Below are 19,736 nucleotides of genomic sequence, written 5' to 3'. Positions count from 1 at the left end.
TCCCACCGCCCACACAGAATCCCTCACCTGCATGGGTTATCCAGAGTCCTCTTCCCACCGCCCGCACAGAATCTCTCACCTGCATGGGCCATCCAGAGTCCTCTTCCCACTGCCCACACAGAATCTCTCACCTGCATGGGCCATCCAGAGTCCTCTTCCCACCGCCCACACAGAATCCTTCACCAGCATGGGCCATCCAGAATCCTCTTCCCACCACCCTATCAGAATCCCTCACCTGCATGGCCACCCAGAGTCCCCTTCCCACCACCCTCACAGAATTCCTCACCTGCATGGGCCAGCCACAGTTCCCTTCCCACCACCTCCGCAGAATCCCTCACCAGCATGGGCGATCCAGAGTCCCCTTCCCACCACCCTCGCAGAATCCCTCACCTGCATGGGCCATCCAGAATCCCCTTCCCACCGCCCTGCAGAACCCCTCATCTGCATGGGCCATCCAGCGTCCCTTCCCACCGCCCTTGCAGAATCCCTCACTGGCATGGACCATGCAGAGTCCCCTTCCCACCACCCTCGCAGAATCCCTCACCTGCACGGGACATCCAGAATCCCCTTCCCACCGCCCTCACAGAATCCCTCACCTGCATGCGCCATGCAGGGTACCTTTCCCACCGCCCTGCAGAATCCCTCACCTGCACAGGCCATACAGAGTCCCCTTCCCACCACCCTCACAGAATCCCTCACCTGCATGGGACATCCAGAGTCCCCTTCCCACCATCCTTGCAGAATCCCTCACCTGCATGGGACATCCAGAGTCCCCTTCCCACCATCCTTGCAGAATCCCTCACCTGCATGGGCCATCCAGAGTCCCCTTCCCACCACCCTGGAGAATCCCTCACCTGCATGGGCCATCCAGAGTCCTCTTCCCACCGCCCTGGAGAATCCCTCACCTGCTTAGTCCTTCCAGAGTACTTTCCCACCACCCTTGCAGAATCCCTTACCTGCATGGGCCATCCAGAGTCCCCTTCCCACCGCCCTGCAGAACCCCTCACCTGCATGGCCCATCCAGAGTGCCCTTCCCACCGCCCTCGTAGAATCCTTCACCTGCATTGGCCATCCAGAGCCCTCTTCCCACCACCCTCGAGAATCCCTCACCTGCATGGGCCATCCAGAGTCCCATTCCCACCACCCTCGAGAATCCCTCACCTGCATGGGCCATCCAGAGTCCCATTCCCACCACCCTCGCAGAATCCCTCACCTGCATGGGCCATCCAGAGTCCCCTTCCCACCGCCCTGCAGAACCCCTCACCTGCATGGGCCATCCAGAGTCCCCTTCCCACCGCCCTGCAGAACCCCTCAACTGCATGGGCCATCCAGAGTCCCCTTCCCACCACCCTCACATAATTCCTCACCTGGTATGGGCCATGCAGTGTCCCCTTCCCACTGCCCTGCAGAACCCCTCACCTGCATGGGCCATCCAGAGTCCCCTTCCCCACCACCCTCACAGAATCCCTCACCTGCATGGACCACTCAGAGTCCCCTTCCCACTGCCCTGCAGAACCCCTCACCTGCATGGGCCATCCAGAGTCCCCTTCCCCACCACCCTCACAGAATCCCTCACCTGCATGGACCACTCAGAATCCCGTTCCCACCGCCCTCCAGAATCCCTCACCTGCATGGGCCATCCAGAGTCCCCTTCCCACCGCCCTGCAGAACCCCTCACCTGCATGGCCCATCCAGAGTGCCCTTCCCACCGCCCTCGTAGAATCCTTCACCTGCATTGGCCATCCAGAGCCCTCTTCCCACCACCCTCGAGAATCCCTCACCTGCATGGGCCATCCAGAGTCCCATTCCCACCACCCTCGAGAATCCCTCACCTGCATGGGCCATCCAGAGTCCCATTCCCACCACCCTCGCAGAACCCCTCAATTGCATGGGCCATCCAGAGTCCCCTTCCCACCGCCCTCGCAGAATCACTCACCTGCATGAGCCATCCAGAGTTCCCTTCCCCACTACCCTCACAGAATCCCTCACCTGCATGGACCACCCAGAGTCCCTTTCCCACCGCCCTGCAGAATCCCTCAATTGCATGGGCCATCCAGCGTCCCTTCCCACCGCCCTCACAGATCCCTCACCTGCATGGGCCATCCAGAGTCCCCTTCCCACCGCCCTCACAGAATCCCTCACCTGCATGGGCCATCCAGAGTCCCCTTCCCACTGCCCTCGCAGAATCACTCACCTGCATGGGCCATCCAGAGTGCCCTTCCCACCGCCCTCGTAGAATCCCTCACCTGCATGGGCCATCCAGAGTCCCCTTACCACCGCCCTGTAGAACCCCTCAACTGCATGGGCCATCCAGAGTCCCCTTCCCACAGCCCTGCAGAACCCCTCAACTGCATGGGCCACCCAGAGTCCCCTTCCCACCACCCTCACATAATTCCTCACCTGGTATGGGCCATGCAGTGTCCCCTTCCCACTGCCCTGCAGAGCCCCTTACCTGCATGGGCCATCCAGAGTCCCCTTCCCACCGCCCTGCAGAACCCCTCACCTGCATGGCCCATCCAGAGTCCCCTTCCCACTGCCCTCGCAGAATCCTTCACCTGCATGGGCCATCCAGAGTGCCCTTCCCACCGCCCTCGCAGAATCCTTCACCTGCATGGGCCATCCAGAGTCCCCTTCCCACCGCCCTGCAGAACCCCTCACCTGCATGGCCCATCCAGAGTCCCCTTCCCACCGCCCTCGTAGAATCCTTCACCTGCATTGGCCATCCAGAGCCCTCTTCCCACCACCCTCGAGAATCCCTCACCTGCATGGGCCATCCAGAGTCCCATTCCCACCACCCTCGCAGAATCCCTCACCTGCATGGGCCATCCAGAGTCCCCTTCCCACCGCCCTGCAGAACCCCTCACCTGCATGGGCCATCCAGAGTCCCCTTCCCACCGCCCTGCAGAACCCCTCAACTGCATGGGCCATCCAGAGTCCCCTTCCCACCACCCTCACATAATTCCTCACCTGGTATGGGCCATGCAGTGTCCCCTTCCCACTGCCCTGCAGAACCCCTCACCTGCATGGGCCATCCAGCGTCCCTTCCCACCGCCCTCGCAGAATCCCTCACCTGCATGGACCACCCAGAGTCCCCTTCCCACCGCCCTGCAGAACCCCTCACCTGCATGGGCCATCCAGCGTCCCTTCCCACCGCCCTCGCAGAATCACTCACCTGCATGGGCCAGCCAGAGTCCCCTTCCCACCACCCTCACATAATTCCTTACCTGGTATGGGCCCTGCAGTGTCCCCTTTCCACTGCCCTGCAGAACACCTCACCTGCATGAGCCATCCAGAGTCCCCTTCCCCACTACCCTCACAGAATCCCTCACCTGCATGGACCACCCAGAGTCCCTTTCCCACCGCCCTGCAGAATCCCTCAATTGCATGGGCCATCCAGCGTCCCTTCCCACCGCCCTCGCAGAATCACTCACCTGCATGGGCCATCCAGAGTCCCCTTCCCACCACCCTCGCAGAATCCCTCACCTGCATGGGCCATCCAGAGTCCCCTTCCCACCGCCCTCGCAGAATCCCTCACCTGCATGGGACATCCAGAATCCCCTTCCCACCGCCCTCACAGAATCCCTCACCTGCATGGGCCATCCAGAGTCCCCTTCCCACCGCCCTCACAGAATCCCTCACCTGCATGGGCCATCCAGAGTCCCCTTCCCACTGCCCTCGCAGAATCCTTCACCTGCATGGGCCATCCAGAGTGCCCTTCCCACCGCCCTTGTAGAATCCCTCACCTGTATGGGCCATCCAGAGTCCTCTTCCCACCACCCTGGAGAATCCCTCACCTGCATGGGCCATCCAGAGTCCCTTTCCCACCACCCTTGCAGAATCCCTCACCTACATGGGCCATCCAGAGTCCCTTTCCCACCGCCCTGCAGAACCCCTCACCTGCATGGCCCATCCAGATACCCCTTCCCACTGCCCTCGCAGAATCCTTCACCTGCATGGGCCATCCAGAGTGCCCTTCCCACCGCCCTCGTAGAATCCTTCACCTGCATTGGCCATCCAGAGCCCTCTTCCCACCACCCTCGAGAATCCCTCACCTGCATGGGCCATCCAGCGTCCCTTCCCACCGCCCTCGCAGAATCACTCACCTGCATGGGCCATCCAGAGTCCCATTCCCACCGCCCTCGCAGAATGCCTCACCTGCATGGGGCATCCAGAATCCCCTTCCCACCGCCCTCACAGAATCCCTCACCTGCATGGGACATCCAGAATCCCCTTCCCACCGCCCTCACAGAATCCCTCACCTGCATGGGCCATCCAGAGTCCCCTTCCCACCGCCCTCACAGAATCCCTCACCTGCATGGGCCATCCAGAGTCCCCTTCCCATCCCCCTCGCAAAATCACTCACCTGCATGCACCATGCAGGGTACCCTTCCCACCGCCCTCGCAGAATCCCTCACCTGCATGCGCCATGCAGTGTCCCCTTCCCACTGCCCTTGCAGAATCCTTCACCTGCATGGGCCATCCAGAGTCCCCTTCCCACCCCCCCTCGCAGAATCCCTCAACTGCATGGGCCATCCAGAGTCCCCTTCCCACCGCCCACACAGAATCCCTCACCTGCATGGGTTATCCAGAGTCCTCTTCCCACCGCCCGCACAGAATCCCTCACCTGCATGGGCCATCCAGAGTCCTCTTCCCACTGCCCACACAGAATCTCTCACCTGCATGGGCCATCCAGAGTCCTCTTCCCAACCCCCACACAGAATCCTTCACCTGCATGGGCCATCCAGAATCCTCTTCCCACCACCCTCTCAGAATCCCTCACCTGCATGGCCACCCAGAGTCCCCTTCCCACCATCCTTGCAGAATCCCTCACCTGCATGGGCCATCCAGAGTCCCCTTCCCACCGCCCTTGCAGAATCCCTCACTGGCATGGACCATGCAGAGTCCCCTTCCCACCCCCCCCGCAGAATCCCTCACCTGCATGGGCCACCCAGAGTCCCCTTCCCACCCCCCCCCGCAGAATCCCTCACCAGCATGGGCGATCCAAAGTCCCCTTCCCACCACCCTCGCAGAATCCCTCACCTGCATGGGCCATCCAGAGTCCCCTTCCCACTGCCCTGCAGAACCCCTCAACTGCATGAGCCATCCAGAGTCCTCTTCCCACCACCCTCGCAGAATCCCTCACCTGCATGGGCCATCCAGAATCCTCTTCCCACCGCCCTGCCGAACCCCTCAACTGCATGGACCACCCAGAGTCCCCTTCCCACCGCCCTGCAGAACCCCTCAACTGCATGAGCCATCCAGAGTCCTCTTCCCACCACCCTCGCAGAATCCCTCACCTGCATGGGCCATCCAGAGTCCCCTTCCCACTGCCCTGCAGAACCCCTCAACTGCATGAGCCATCCAGAGTCCTCTTCCCACCACCCTCGCAGAATCCCTCACCTGCATGGGCCATCCAGAATCCTCTTCCCACCGCCCTGCCGAATCCCTCACCTGCATGGGCCAGCCACAGTTCCCTTCCCACCACCCTCGCAGAATCCCTCACCTGCATGGGCGATCCAGAGTCCCCTTCCCACCGCCCTGCAGAATCCCTCACCTGCATGGGCCATCCAGAGTCCCCTTCCCACTGCCCTGCAGAACCCCTCAACTGCATGAGCCATCCAGAGTCCTCTTCCCACCACCCTCGCAGAATCCCTCACCTGCATGGGCTATCCAGAGTCCCCTTCCCACCGCCCTCGCAGAATCCCTCACTGGCAGGGACCATGCAGAGTGCCCTCCCACCATCCTCCAGAATCCCTCACCTGCATGGGCCATCCAGAGTCCCCTTCCCACCCCCCTCTCAGAATCCCTCACCTGCATGGCCCATCCAAAGTCCCCTTCCCACTGCCCCGCAAAACCCCTCACCTGCATGGGCCATGCAGAGTCCCCTTCCCACCACCCTGCAGAACCCCTCACCTGCATGGGCCACCCAGAGTCCCCTTCCCACGACCCTCACAGAATTCCTCACCTGCATGGGCCATCCAGAGTCCCCTTCCCACCACCCTGCCGAACCCCTCAACTGCATGGGCCATCCAGAGTCCTCTTCCCACCACCCTCGCAGAATCCGTCACCTGCATGGGCCATCCAGAATCCCTCACTGGCAGGAACCATGCAGAGTGCCCTTCCCACCACCCTCGCAGAATCCCTCACCTGCATGGGGCATCCAGAATCCCGTTCCCACTGCCCTCCAGAATCCCTCATCTGCATGGGCCACCCAGACTCCCCTTCCCACCGCCCTCGCAGAATCCCTGACTTGCATGGGCCACCCAGAGTCCCCTTCCCACCACCCTCGAGAATCCCTCACCTGCATGGGCCATCCAGAGTCCCCTTCCCACCACCCTCGAGAATCCCTCACCTGCATGGGCCATCCAGAGTCCCCTTCCCACCACCCTCACAGAATCCCTCACCTGCATGGGCCATCCAGAGTCCCCTTCCCACTGCCTTGCAGAACCCCTCAACTGCATGGGCCATCCACAGTCCCCTTCCCACAACCCTGCAGAACCCCTCAACTGCATGGGCCACCCAGAGTCCCTTTCCCACCGCCCTGCATAATCCCTCACCTGCATGGGCCATCCAGAGTCCCCTTCCCACCACCCTCACAGAATCCCTCACCTGCATGGGCCATCCAGAGTCCCCTTCCCACCGCCCTCGCAGAATCCCTGACTTGCATGGGCCATCCAGAGTCCCCTTCCCACCGCCCACACAGAATCCCTCACCTGCATGGGCCATCCAGAGCCCTCTTCCCACCACCCTGAAGAATCCCTCACCTGCATGGGCCATCCACAGTCCCTTTCCCACCACCCTTGCAGAATCCCTCACCTACATGGGCCATCAAGAGTCCCCTTCCCACCATCCCCGCAGAATCCCTCACCAGCATGGGCGATCCAGAGTCCCCTTCCCACCACCCTCGCAGAATCCCTCACCTGCATGGGCGATCCAGAGTCCCCTTCCCACCGCCCTGCAGAATCCCTCACCTGCATGGGCCATCCAGAGTCCCCTTCCCACTGCCCTGCAGAACCCCTCAACTGCATGAGCCATCCAGAGTCCTCTTCCCACCACCCTCGCAGAATCCCTCACCTGCATGGGCTATCCAGAGTCCCCTTCCCACCGCCCTCGCAGAATCCCTCACTGGCAGGGACCATGCAGAGTGCCCTCCCACCACCCTCGCAGAATCCCTCACCTGCATGAGACATCCAGAATCCCGTTCCTACCATCCTCCAGAATCCCTCACCTGCATGGGCCATCCAGAGTCCCCTTCCCACCCCCCTCTCAGAATCCCTCACCTGCATGGCCCATCCAAAGTCCCCTTCCCACTGCCCCGCAAAACCCCTCACCTGCATGGGCCATGCAGAGTCCCCTTCCCACCACCCTGCAGAACCCCTCACCTGCATGGGCCACCCAGAGTCCCCTTCCCACGACCCTCACAGAATTCCTCACCTGCATGGGCCATCCAGAGTCCCCTTCCCACCACCCTGCCGAACCCCTCAACTGCATGGGCCATCCAGAGTCCTCTTCCCACCACCCTCGTAGAATCCGTCACCTGCATGGGCCATCCAGAATCCCTCACTGGCAGGAACAATGCAGAGTGCCCTTCCCACCACCCTCGCAGAATCCCTCACCTGCATGGGGCATCCAGAATCCCGTTCCCACTGCCCTCCAGAATCCCTCATCTGCATGGGCCACCCAGACTCCCCTTCCCACCGCCCTCGCAGAATCCCTGACTTGCATGGGCCACCCAGAGTCCCCTTCCCACCACCCTCGAGAATCCCTCACCTGCATGGGCCATCCAGAGTCCCCTTCCCACCACCCTCGAGAATCCCTCACCTGCATGGGCCATCCAGAGTCCCCTTCCCACCACCCTCACAGAATCCCTCACCTGCATGGGCCATCCAGAGTCCCCTTCCCACTGCCTTGCAGAACCCCTCAACTGCATGGGCCATCCACAGTCCCCTTCCCACAACCCTGCAGAACCCCTCAACTGCATGGGCCACCCAGAGTCCCTTTCCCACCGCCCTGCATAATCCCTCACCTGCATGGGCCATCCAGAGTCCCCTTCCCACCACCCTCACAGAATCCCTCACCTGCATGGGCCATCCAGAGTCCCCTTCCCACCGCCCTCGCAGAATCCCTGACTTGCATGGGCCATCCAGAGTCCCCTTCCCACCGCCCACACAGAATCCCTCACCTGCATGGGCCATCCAGAGCCCTCTTCCCACCACCCTGAAGAATCCCTCACCTGCATGGGCCATCCACAGTCCCTTTCCCACCACCCTTGCAGAATCCCTCACCTACATGGGCCATCAAGAGTCCCCTTCCCACCATCCCCGCAGAATCCCTCACCAGCATGGGCGATCCAGAGTCCCCTTCCCACCACCCTCGCAGAATCCCTCACCTGCATGGGCGATCCAGAGTCCCCTTCCCACCGCCCTGCAGAATCCCTCACCTGCATGGGCCATCCAGAGTCCCCTTCCCACTGCCCTGCAGAACCCCTCAACTGCATGAGCCATCCAGAGTCCTCTTCCCACCACCCTCGCAGAATCCCTCACCTGCATGGGCTATCCAGAGTCCCCTTCCCACCGCCCTCGCAGAATCCCTCACTGGCAGGGACCATGCAGAGTGCCCTTCCCACCACCCTCGCAGAATCCTTCACCTGCATGGGACATCCAGAATCCCGTTCCCACCATCCTCCAGAATCCCTCACCTGCATGGGCCATCCAGAGTCCCCTTCCCACCCCCCTCTCAGAATCCCTCACCTGCATGGGACATCCAGAATACCCTTCCCACCGCCCTCCAGAATCCCTCACATGCATGGGACATCCAGAATCCCCTTCCCACCGCCCTCCAGAATCCCTCACCTGCATGGGCCACCCAGAGTCCCCTTCCCACTGCCCTCACAGAATCCCTGACTTGCATGGGCCACCCAGAGTCCCCTTCCCACTGCCCTCACAGAATCCCTGACTTGCATGGGCCATCCAGAGTCCCCTTCCCACCCCCCTCGTAGAATCCTTCACCTGCATTGGCCATCCAGAGTCCTCTTCCCACCACCCTCGTAGAATCCTTCACCTGCATGGGCCACCCAGAGTCCCCTTCCCACCCCCCCGCAGAATCCCTCACCTGCATGGGCCATCCAGAGTCCCCTTCCCACCGCCCTGCAGAATCCCCCACCTGCATGGGCCATCCAGCGTCCCTTCCCACCACCCTCGCAGAATCCCTCACCTGCATGGGCCAGCCACAGTTCCCTTCCCACCACCCTCGCAGAATCCCTCACCTGCATGGGCCATCCAGAGTCCCCTTCCCACCGCCCTGCAGAATCCCCCACCTGCATGGGCCATCCAGAGTCCCCTTCCCACTGCCCTGCAGAATCCCTCAACTGCATGAGCCATCCAGAGTCCTCTTCCCACCACCCTCGCAGAATCCTTCACCTGCATGGGCCATCCAGAGTCCCCTTCCCACCGCCCTCGCAGAATCCCTCACTGGCAGGGACCATACAGAGTGCCCTTCCCACCACCCTCGCAGAATCCCTCACCTGCATGAGACATCCAGAATCCCGTTCCTACCATCCTCCAGAATCCCTCACCTGCATGGGCCATCCAGAGTCCCCTTCCCACCCCCCTCGCAGAATCCCTCACCTGCATGGGCCATCCAGAGTCCCCTTCTCACCGCCCTCGCAGAATCCCTCACTGGCAGGGACCATGCAGAGTGCCCTTCCCACCACCCTCGCAGAATCCCTCACCTGCATGGGACATCCAGAATCCCGTTCCCACCGTCCTCCAGAATCCCTCACCTGCATGGGCCATCCAGAGTCCCCTTCCCACCACCCTCGCAGAATCCCTCACCTGCATGGGCCACCCGGAGTCTCCTTCCCACCACCCTCACAGAATCCCTCACCTGCATGGGCCAGCCACAGTTCCCTTCCCACCACCCCCGCAGAATCCCTCACCAGCATGGGCGATCCAGAGTCCCCTTCCCACCACCCTCGCAGAATCCCACACCTGCATGGGCCATCCAGAGTCCCCTTCCCACCGCCCTGCAGAATCCCTCACCTGCATGGGCCATCCAGAGTCCCCTTCCCACCGCCCTGCCGAACCCCTCAACTGCATGGGCCATCCAGAGTCCCCTTCCCACCACCCTCGCAGAATCCCACACCTGCATGGACCACCCAGAGTCCCCTTCCCACCGCCCTCACAGAATCCCTCACCTGCATGGGACATCCAGAATCCCCTTCCCACCGCCCTCACAGAATCCCTCACCTGCATGGGACATCCAGAATCCCCTTCCCACCGCCCTCACAGAATCCCTCACCTGCATGGGAAATCCAGAATCCCCTTCCAACCGCCCTCACAGAATCCCTCAGCTGTATGGGCCATCCAGAGTCCCCTTCCCACCACCCTCGCAGAATCCCACACCTGCATGGGCCATCCAGAGTCCCCTTCCCACCGCCCTGCAGAATCCCTCACCTGCATGGGCCATCCAGAGTCCCCTTCCCACCGCCCTGCCGAACCCCTCAACTGCATGGGCCATCCAGAGTCCCCTTCCCACCACCCTCGCAGAATCCCACACCTGCATGGACCACCCAGAGTCCCCTTCCCACCGCCCTCACAGAATCCCTCACCTGCATGGGACATAAAGAATCCCCTTCCCACCGCCCTCACAGAATCCCTCACCTGCATGGGACATCCAGAATCCCCTTCCCACCGCCCTCACAGAATCCCTCAGCTGCATGGGTCATCCAGAGTCCCCTTCCCATCCCCCTCGCAGAATCCCTCACCTGCATGCACCATGCAGGGTACCCTTCCCACCGCCCTCACATTATCCCTCACCTGCATGGGCCATCCAGAGTCCCCTTCCCATCCCCCTCGCAGAATCCCTCACCTGCATGCACCATGCAGGGTGCCCTTCCCACCGCCCTCACATAACCCCTCACCTGCACGGGCCATGCAGTGTCCCCTTCTCACTGCCCTCGCAGAATCCTTCACCTGCATGGGCCATCCAGAGTCCCCTTCCCACCGCCCTGCCGAACCCCTCAACTGCATGGACCACCAAGAGTCCCCTTCCCACCGCCCTGCAGAACCCCTCAACTGCATGGACCACCCAGAGTCACCTTCCCACTGCCCTTGCAGAATCCCTCACCTGCATGACTGAAGCAGTAACTACTCACCACAGTAAAGAATCAGAGCAGCCATAGAAGGAGTGAAGTTAGCTGTCCCAGCCCGACAGCCTTCCACTCCACCGGCCTGAATCTGCACACAGCCACCCAGATGAGGCTGCAATTTAGATCACTGAAAGACACATACAACTGCTGTTTTTTCCCGCTTATTATGCTTTTTTAAGGCACCCTATTAGTATTTTTATGTTAGACATCCTGCAGCTGCAGCTGTCTTTAGTAGGGAAACACTTCAGGGACAGAGTTTGGGAACAATGTCCTACTAGATTGAACTTCCATGTGCCCCAGAATACAGAGCTTGCATTAAAGTGCATGACTGCAATTAGGGTTCTGGGGCTAAGAGGGGAACTATCCCAAGATGCTCTGCACAGGGAACATAGCAAGTGGCCAGTCCCCACTTATGCTCCGGCCTATGCAACATGTTAATCAGCAACACGAGTGTATATGTGTTTGCCTGTATGTTGTGAGGGGGCCTCGGAAGCATCTTTATTGTTGGCCATCATTAGTTGCACCTGTGAGCACAAGCGACTTATTTATTATTTATTGCACAGACTATTTACATCTTTTCCTACCTGCTGTGCCTCACTCTTGTGCAATGGAGGTCTTTTCCAAATACGGCCTAGTCGTTGGCTGTCTCAGACCCACACATTTGGGAAGAACCATAATACAAAAACAGGAGTCCAGGAGGTCCTGCTCACAGAGAGACGCCGACTTGACTCATGCAAAAGCAATCCCCACAAACTAGAAAGATGCCGCGCATTCCTTATAACGCGCAAGACCACACTCCCTCGGTTATGTCCCAACTCACAATTCAAAATGGCAGACTGACGCTAAAGAGCATTGGTCAGTGGATAGGGAAGGAGCAGGGCCAAGATTGACCCAATGGCAGAAGAACCACCCTTCTGGAGGAGTGCACCAATCCTTGATCCAGGAGGCAAATTACATGTCCCAGAACCCAGTACTGATGGGACCCTCACTCAGAGTGATAGTGGAGAGACTCACATAGGCACGGAGAAGCACAGTACCTACTCTCGACTGTTGGGATTTCAGCCGGCACAGGAGGTACCCTTTTCCCCGATGTGAGACACAACGTCTCGTTGAGCGACCTCTGCTCGATTCATTTGCTCTCATCACTGATACGCAAAAGTGAAAGTAACTGCACCTCTCTCCACAGTGTGGGCAGAAGACCGAAACCACGCTGCCCACGTGAACGTCTGTTCCCCAAACCAATGAACTGGTGATGTATGGGCATGATTTAAAACTCATCTGCACTCTTGCGGGCTTCACTCGCACTGCATTGGAACGGCAAACGAATGGGACATGGCCCTCCAAATGGGGAGCACAGAATTACAAGAAGCAGGCTGGTGTCATAAGCAATACAGTATGCAACTAAGTGATAAGTTATTTATAAGGCGCCTAGATAATACCTAGAGGTTTCTAAGCGCGGACCCGGGGATCGAACCTGTGTTGCTCCATGTCGTCTTGCTTCCAAGGCGAGCACGTTGCCCCTGAGCTATCCTCCCGAGACTATATCGAGGCTTGTATTGCCAAGGGGAAAAGTCAAACGATGGCAAGTAATTTCCACTCCAGATTAATCGCCACATTTTGAAACCCCCCCCCTTTCCAGCCAATTCTGATTTTATTTTTTAACCTATTTGACAGTAAGAAATCTAGTCCACGTTGATCACCTCTGATGGCCCCGTCTAATTGCTTTTTTGTCTAATTTCATGGGTTTTATTGTGCTGCATTTGTTAAGTCAAAGCTTAATTCGCTGTGCTTCTTAAGTGCTCAAGCTGTCCTCCCCCAGATGTCACGCCTTATAGCAACGAGGTCCCGTGGGAAAAGGTGCACGGTGGGAACAAGGCAGTATTACACACTCTGCATTCACCAAAACAGCCACCCATACCCCAAATCGGAAGGTACTGCTAGAAAGATGAACCATGAAAAATGGTACCCCGGACGGTAACACACCTTTCAGTAAAGATGTCACAATAAAGAGAAACCACTGTGATTATTATTATATTGCCCACAAGCCAAAAATGACACTGTTGCCAAGCAGGTCTGAACCTATGGTATATGACTCCTGGAGAGATTATTTCAAACCATGCCCGGGCGTCCCGATACATGGAGAGACGATCTTGGGCTAGCATTTCAGTAGGCAGAACCCTTTGGCCAACCAAGACACAGTGGTAACTGCTGCCCCAAGTGCACACAAGCTTACATACAATACACTGACCTGTAACTAGTATGTGGATTCTGTTCTCAAGAAATGTTGTAATTTAATTACATTTAGAGCGCCTTACATTTAATGGGTAATGGGTTGCCAAAGAACCGCGGGTACACCTTCTTAATGCTTTTAAACTGCTCATGTGCTTAGTCATTCATTCCCTTATTTAAGCTGTCCATGAATTCAATAATATGGGAAGGACGATTTTACACCATCCCAGAAAGTTTTCAAATCAATGAATCCATTCATGGAAGCAATCGCCGATTTAAAAGATTTAGCCTACAACCGGTTGTAATTTAGCACGAACAGAGGTTACAACCAGCCCAATTTCAGCCCTATTTAAAATGGAAATAATAAGTTTGCTTGGAAAAATATAGCTTAAGGGGCCGCGTCCCGAGGGCAGGTGAAAGGAAAGTGAAATTGAAGACCACAGGTTGACAGATTCATCGAGTATGATGCAGCCTCGGGTGGTCAAAGGAAGTAGGGAAAGCTTTGTTTTGTTATGTACAAATCCATAGGTGGATGTGTGATCATTTACCATGCTGCAGTGCACCTGCTCTTTCATCTGGGGAAATGTGACCCTACTTCTGGTGCTAGAAGATTGCTGCACTGGTCATGTGTCCAAAACAATCCCCCCTTTCAAATCGCCTGCTTGGCCTTCGAAAGCCTTAACGCATTGGCTATAGTCTACCTGCCCAGGCAAATTGTTCCTGATAGGTTCCTGCGCAGTTTATATAATCACTGTATCCACATTCCCACATTTTGCCTTAAAACTAGAGGGGTGCGGCAATTTCCAGTGGTTTCTGCAAGAATATGGAAATCCCTTCCTGTATTCGTGTTATCATTGAAATGACAGTCTCCGTTCTGGATGCTACTGAAGCAGCTAGGAGTCCAGCGCCTAAAGACCACAGGGTAGGAGTGCGCTATACACATGTTTTAAATCAATCATCAATCTTACAAAAGTTTTCAGGAATATTCCTGTGCTTGATAATGGTTCAATTAATAAGAGCCATTTGTTATGTATATTTATAACCAGAAACAAGAACTAGTCCTTGTTGAAATGGGATATAGTGAATACAAATAAACAAGTTATTGCCTTCAACATTTACTATATAACATTTAATAACATAAATCGGAACATTACATTTTCAATGCAACAACTTGAATAACAAACAAAAATAAAACAAATCCTTTAGGATCTTAGGTCCATAATGTAATGTATTCAAAATCCTTTAGGATCTAAGATCCATAATGTAATATAGTCAAAAAGTGTTGACAAAGGCACAGAATCATGTGAAAAACAAATTTAATAATACATTGACATTTGCCCTACACCTGTTTCACCATGTTATATTCTTAGTCAAAAATGCAACATGTGACCTCCTCTAGGGACTATTCACAAAAAGATTGTTGTTTGAATCTCAAAAACATTAGGATGTTGTACATCGTTCAATTATCATCTCATTTTAGAGGAGCGCTGTTGCGCGGAGAGGTGGAGTAGATGCAGACACCAGCAGCTCAGCTCTGACGGCATGGAATACAGCTGAGCCCAGTGTACGCTGCCACATTGATCGCTGGAACGGAACACAGGTGGGTATAGAGAGGGGAACCCTGGAGTGGGTGCTGCGTAACAGCCACAGTAAAGCAGGACTACTAGAGAAAATAGAATTCTTGGAAAGCCGTGGCAGCAAAAGGATACCCAAGATGGCGGACACAGTTGTTGCACTGAGTAATCGAGCGAGAAGCTGGGAATGCATCTAAAGACCGCTGCTGCGACACACAGCAGACTACCCTCCCGGACCCCTCCGACATGCAAACCCCCACACAATCCTGATGGAGGCAGGGATTGTGATTGGGTGTAAATGCTGAGGAAAAACCGGGCACAGCAAAAGCTGAAGGCAGAAGGATCCTCAACAAGCAGGGGCGCTTTGAGGAGTGACCCCCACAAACAACATCCAACAGGGGCAACACAGGGCAGGAGGAGGGGAACGACACACATTTAACGGCCTCCCGAGGAGAGCACCTGGCCCCCCCCCCCACCTATCTGACTCTGACACCCAGTGCCGGGAAGGACACAAGTAGACCCTGAGCAGCAGAGAAGGCAGAAATCCCTTCAAGAAACTGACTGCTGGATGGAGCGGGGAAGGGAGCGGAGACCTGAACCAGAGGAGGAATCAGAGTGGGCATAAGCGCAGGTGTAAGGTGAACCATACTCACCCCAACGAGATGGCCGCGGAGACCTGAACCAGAGGAGGAATCAGAGTGGGCATAAGCGCAGGTGTAAGGTGAACCATACTCACCCCAACGAGATGGCCTGACAGATAACAAAGGAGACTCAACGAAACAGTGAGAGGAGCAGGGACTCAATAATTGGGGCATCAGATGAGAGTACCCGGGCACCTCCTCTCCCCTGCCCTCCCCTCCCACAGAACTTCAGTATCCGGGCTGCACGGATCTCACTCCAGCAGATAGGAGCGGCATCTTGTAACAAAGAACTAGGGTGGAACCCCTGAGGCACAGTCAACTGAAGGCAGTAGAACATGCCCGGGCTGCCTCGGTGATGGGAAACAGGGCGCCATAGATATGCGTGGTATAAATGGCCACGTTCAGCTCATCAAAGTAGAGGAAGGATTGTTCCATTAAGAAGTATCTTCTATTCATTTATAAGTAAGTCCTCTATTCGGCATTCTTTTATTTATGCTCAATCCTAGACGGTAGTAGGTGTTCTGCGCTCTGTCCGCTGCCTGTGCATCTTTCACCTTTTCATGGTTGGTTTCGGCCTGGCTATTGGATCCAGTAAGGCTTTTAGACCGCACAAGGAGGGTTGGTGCTTGTGATAAGGATAGTCCCGCTGAGTCAAGAGGCATGAGCTCAGTCTCATCATGTTAAAAGGAAGTCTGGTTATAGTAGTGACCGGGCAGAGATTCAACGTCAAGATGCTCTTCTTCCGAGTCAAAAGGATTTTCAGGTAAATGAAGCAGAGCCTAAAGTGCACCCTAAGAAACCTTCCACAATGTATTTAAGGACTGGTGTTATTTACTATTCTAAACTCCAGTGCTAGAACCATTTGGGAAAGTGTTTGACTATATTCAATGTGCAAATATGGGTAAATATAACCCCTTGGTGATATTTTTCTTGGGGACTTTATCACTGGATACCCTGCGGATATCGTATGTATCGATGGATGTAGTATCTTTTCTATGGCTTCTATCATTGCCTCTTGTGGTTGCACCGTACCATTGCCAATGTTTAAGCTGATTCATTTCACCATGTTCGGAGCAAGGCAACACCTCTCTGGGTTAGCTTTGAACTTGAGCTTTGCCATAACAAGACGCTGCATATGTTCTGCTCAGGTTTTGATGTATATCCCGAAGACACGTAAATACCGGTGGGGACCACCATGACTTATTCTTCCAGATCTATCCGGGCTTTCAGCCAGTTCACCTGGTAAATCTGGGAAGGTTTCCTCTGTCTCATCAACCACGTTTGGTTGATGAGACAGGCCACTGGGCCAACAACTTATTTTCGGATGCCGGCAGAATCCCTCGGACGTGGTCTTCCACCTTTACAGATGGGACTGGTGACCTTCCAGCCATTTTTGTTTACCGTCCACTTTACGCAGTGTCCGTTCACCACTTTCCCTAGCAGCGCGGTCCTCTCTCTGTTTTTTTTAACAAACTGGCCACGAGGTGGACTGGGGAGCCAACGAGATTCACCATTTACCAAGCCCGGGGCCTACTTCATAGCGCACTGATCTCCTTGGTTCCATCCTCTAGCCCGAGACATCGGACTTAGTTGCGGCAGCTACCCAATAAGTGGGGAGCTCAACACTCAATCTCTTTGGGCAAACTCTCTAGGTACAGATTTAATCCTAGATCCCGGAATCCAGTCAAAAGCTAGTCTTATCTGGTCATAGCCACTGCGTCTCTAAAACTCTGATCACGTACACGGACATCCATATGTCAATGTCTGTTCTTCTCGGGTACAGCAAGGCCGTACCCACGGAAACCTATCAAAAAGGTTGCTGGCAACCAGTGGAACCCTCACAGCCAGCAATGCAAGAACACACATGTATGGAAAACAGGGTAGATGCTTTTCCCTGGTCCTGAGGGACATAGAGTCAGTCAGGGGCACACACAGTATTTGCATCTTTCATGAGCCCTGAATTAGGACTCACAAGCTAAAATGGAGATAACAAAGAGACACTGCATGGGAGTAATGGTACAGGGTTTCTAGCTGCCCTCTAGAGTTGTTCATAGGACATGAAAAATTAATCATGAAGTGTTTGGCGATCGCTTTTGCTTTAAACACCACAACCACTGATTTGAATAGCAGAAGTGCAGTCAAATAACCAACACTTAGCAAAACATTCCAAAGAACCCTTAACAAGTCAAACGTGATCAAACCAAGATTGTGGGGCTTCAACTAACGGGGGGCCCATCTCAATCAATCCTCTGGGGTTCAGATCTCGATCTGATGTGCCCACCTGCCAGCATTTATTACACCTCTTGTGCAAGTGATCACCCACTTTTGTGTTGTGAGGAAGCCCCCCCCCCGTTGACCTTGCTTGTGGATGATGGGGTGCCAGGTGCCACCACAGTCCATGTGTAACTGGGACCCTGGCACCATAGGGAGTATCCTCTCATTACCCCAGGATGCCACGCGTGGAAAGCCAACTTAGACATTCCTGGCCTTTTAAAGGAATCAAGGAGTGATGGTCCAGCAGGCCTGGCAATGGCTGGACACTTAATTCCCCTCACTTGGGTACAGAAATCACTTATACATCTACAGAAAGAATGAACTAGTATAGACAATTCGAGAGGTAGCCAGCCCGTCACCAGTCGACGCACAAGGCCTCCACTCTCATACTGTTAAGATTAGATGATCTAAGGTAGTCCACCTCGAGGACAAGGCCAGGTGAGGCAACGCTGGAAGGCAGGCCAAAGGCCTATAAAAAGACAACCCTGGGGCACAAGACTATGGGAGTCTGGAGAAGGAGATCTGGAGAGAGCTCGAGAGATAATCATTGTCTTGGGAGGATAGCTCAGGGGCATTCTGCTCACCTTGGAAGCAAGATGACACGGAGCAACACAGGTTCGATCACCAGGTCCATGCTTAGGAACCTCTGGGTATTAAGCGTGTTATAAATAACCTATCATATATCATATCGGGAGCTGGAGTAGAAGACTAGAGGCGAGAGAGAAGACTGAGGTGGTTGCACCTGAAAGAACCTAGGGGATTGGGCTAACCGGGAGATAAGAGTTTGGAGGTGAGACACAAATGACTGTGGGAAAATAGACCCAGTAGGTAGGGGAAGGAAACACCCAATAACCTGGAAAGAGAAGCCCCTTGAAGAGTGGAAGTAAGGTACCCAGAAGGATACGAAGAAAGCCCATAGGGCGGGCGAGAGAAAGACCTAGAAATTTGGGAGGAGGGAGAACCCAACATCTGGGGAAGGAATGTCCCAGAATATGGGGAATAGAGCCGCCTAGACACCTGGGAGCAGAGAGGAGGTGATAGAAAGAAGGGAATGAGAAACGTGGCAGGAAAGCAAGGAGGCAAATGAGGCGGCAAAGGGCAGCAAGTACAGGAGAAAGGCTGAGATATAAGAAAGAGCAGGAGGACATGATATAAGTTAGTAAAGTAGATGGTCGCGGAACATCTGAGTAAGGAGGAGGGAGAAGAGACTGTTGAGAGAAAGGAGCCGAGTAATGTTTAGGAGGAGGGGGTGGATGAGGTCTTATATTGAGTGAGGGGGTGGGAGGAAGAATGTTCAAGTGGTTGAATCGCATGCCAGGAACCAGAGATGCTAGGGAGGGAAGAGATCTTTGGGAATGGCCTTGAAGCAAGATAGCAATGAGGAGAGGTAGTTGGGACTGGATAGCCAGGGGCCCAAGGCCCCGAGGGAGGGAAACCATGAACCCTCAGCTAGAACACCAGAGACCCGGATGACCCCTGTGTTCCTCTGGCTCCGGGTCTGGTCAAGGCCAGCTCTAAGATGCTGCCGACTACAGAGCAAATGACAGGCAACTGTGCAATTGTGAAACCTGAGACTGCCCCATAAGGTACTCAGAGGAAGGAGGAAGTAAAGTGCTGAAACCACTTAAAACGTAAACCATAGACTGTGAGTATGCTGGGAGGAACCTAGAAAAAACTGGAAGACAGGTGCAGGAACCCCTTAAATTGGACACTCAGAGAGCTGCTTACAATATTAAACTCTTTGGAGAGACCAGGACACAATCTTAATGAAACAAGGAGGAGTTTTCTTGTTGGGGCCCATTTTGTACTCCCCTTAGTTTACCCAGAAAAACAGAATTTGTACAGATGAAACATCATCCTGACCACTTC

At 55.4% G+C, this 19,736-nt stretch overlaps 1 protein-coding gene across 1 annotated transcript in view; it reads right to left on the bottom strand.

Moving 5' to 3' along the window:
* Nucleotides 1–19,736, bottom strand: part of SLC4A3 (solute carrier family 4 member 3) — a 660,038-nt gene that overhangs the window by 368,456 nt on the left and 271,846 nt on the right. The gene's annotated exons all lie outside the window — the stretch shown is intronic.

Source organism: Ambystoma mexicanum, chromosome 9 (genome assembly GCF_040938575.1).
Source record: "Ambystoma mexicanum isolate Mex_15411 chromosome 9, UKY_AmexF1_1, whole genome shotgun sequence".
NCBI classification, from domain to species: Eukaryota; Metazoa; Chordata; class Amphibia; order Caudata; family Ambystomatidae; genus Ambystoma; species Ambystoma mexicanum.
This window is presented reverse-complemented; position numbering and strand designations above follow the sequence as displayed.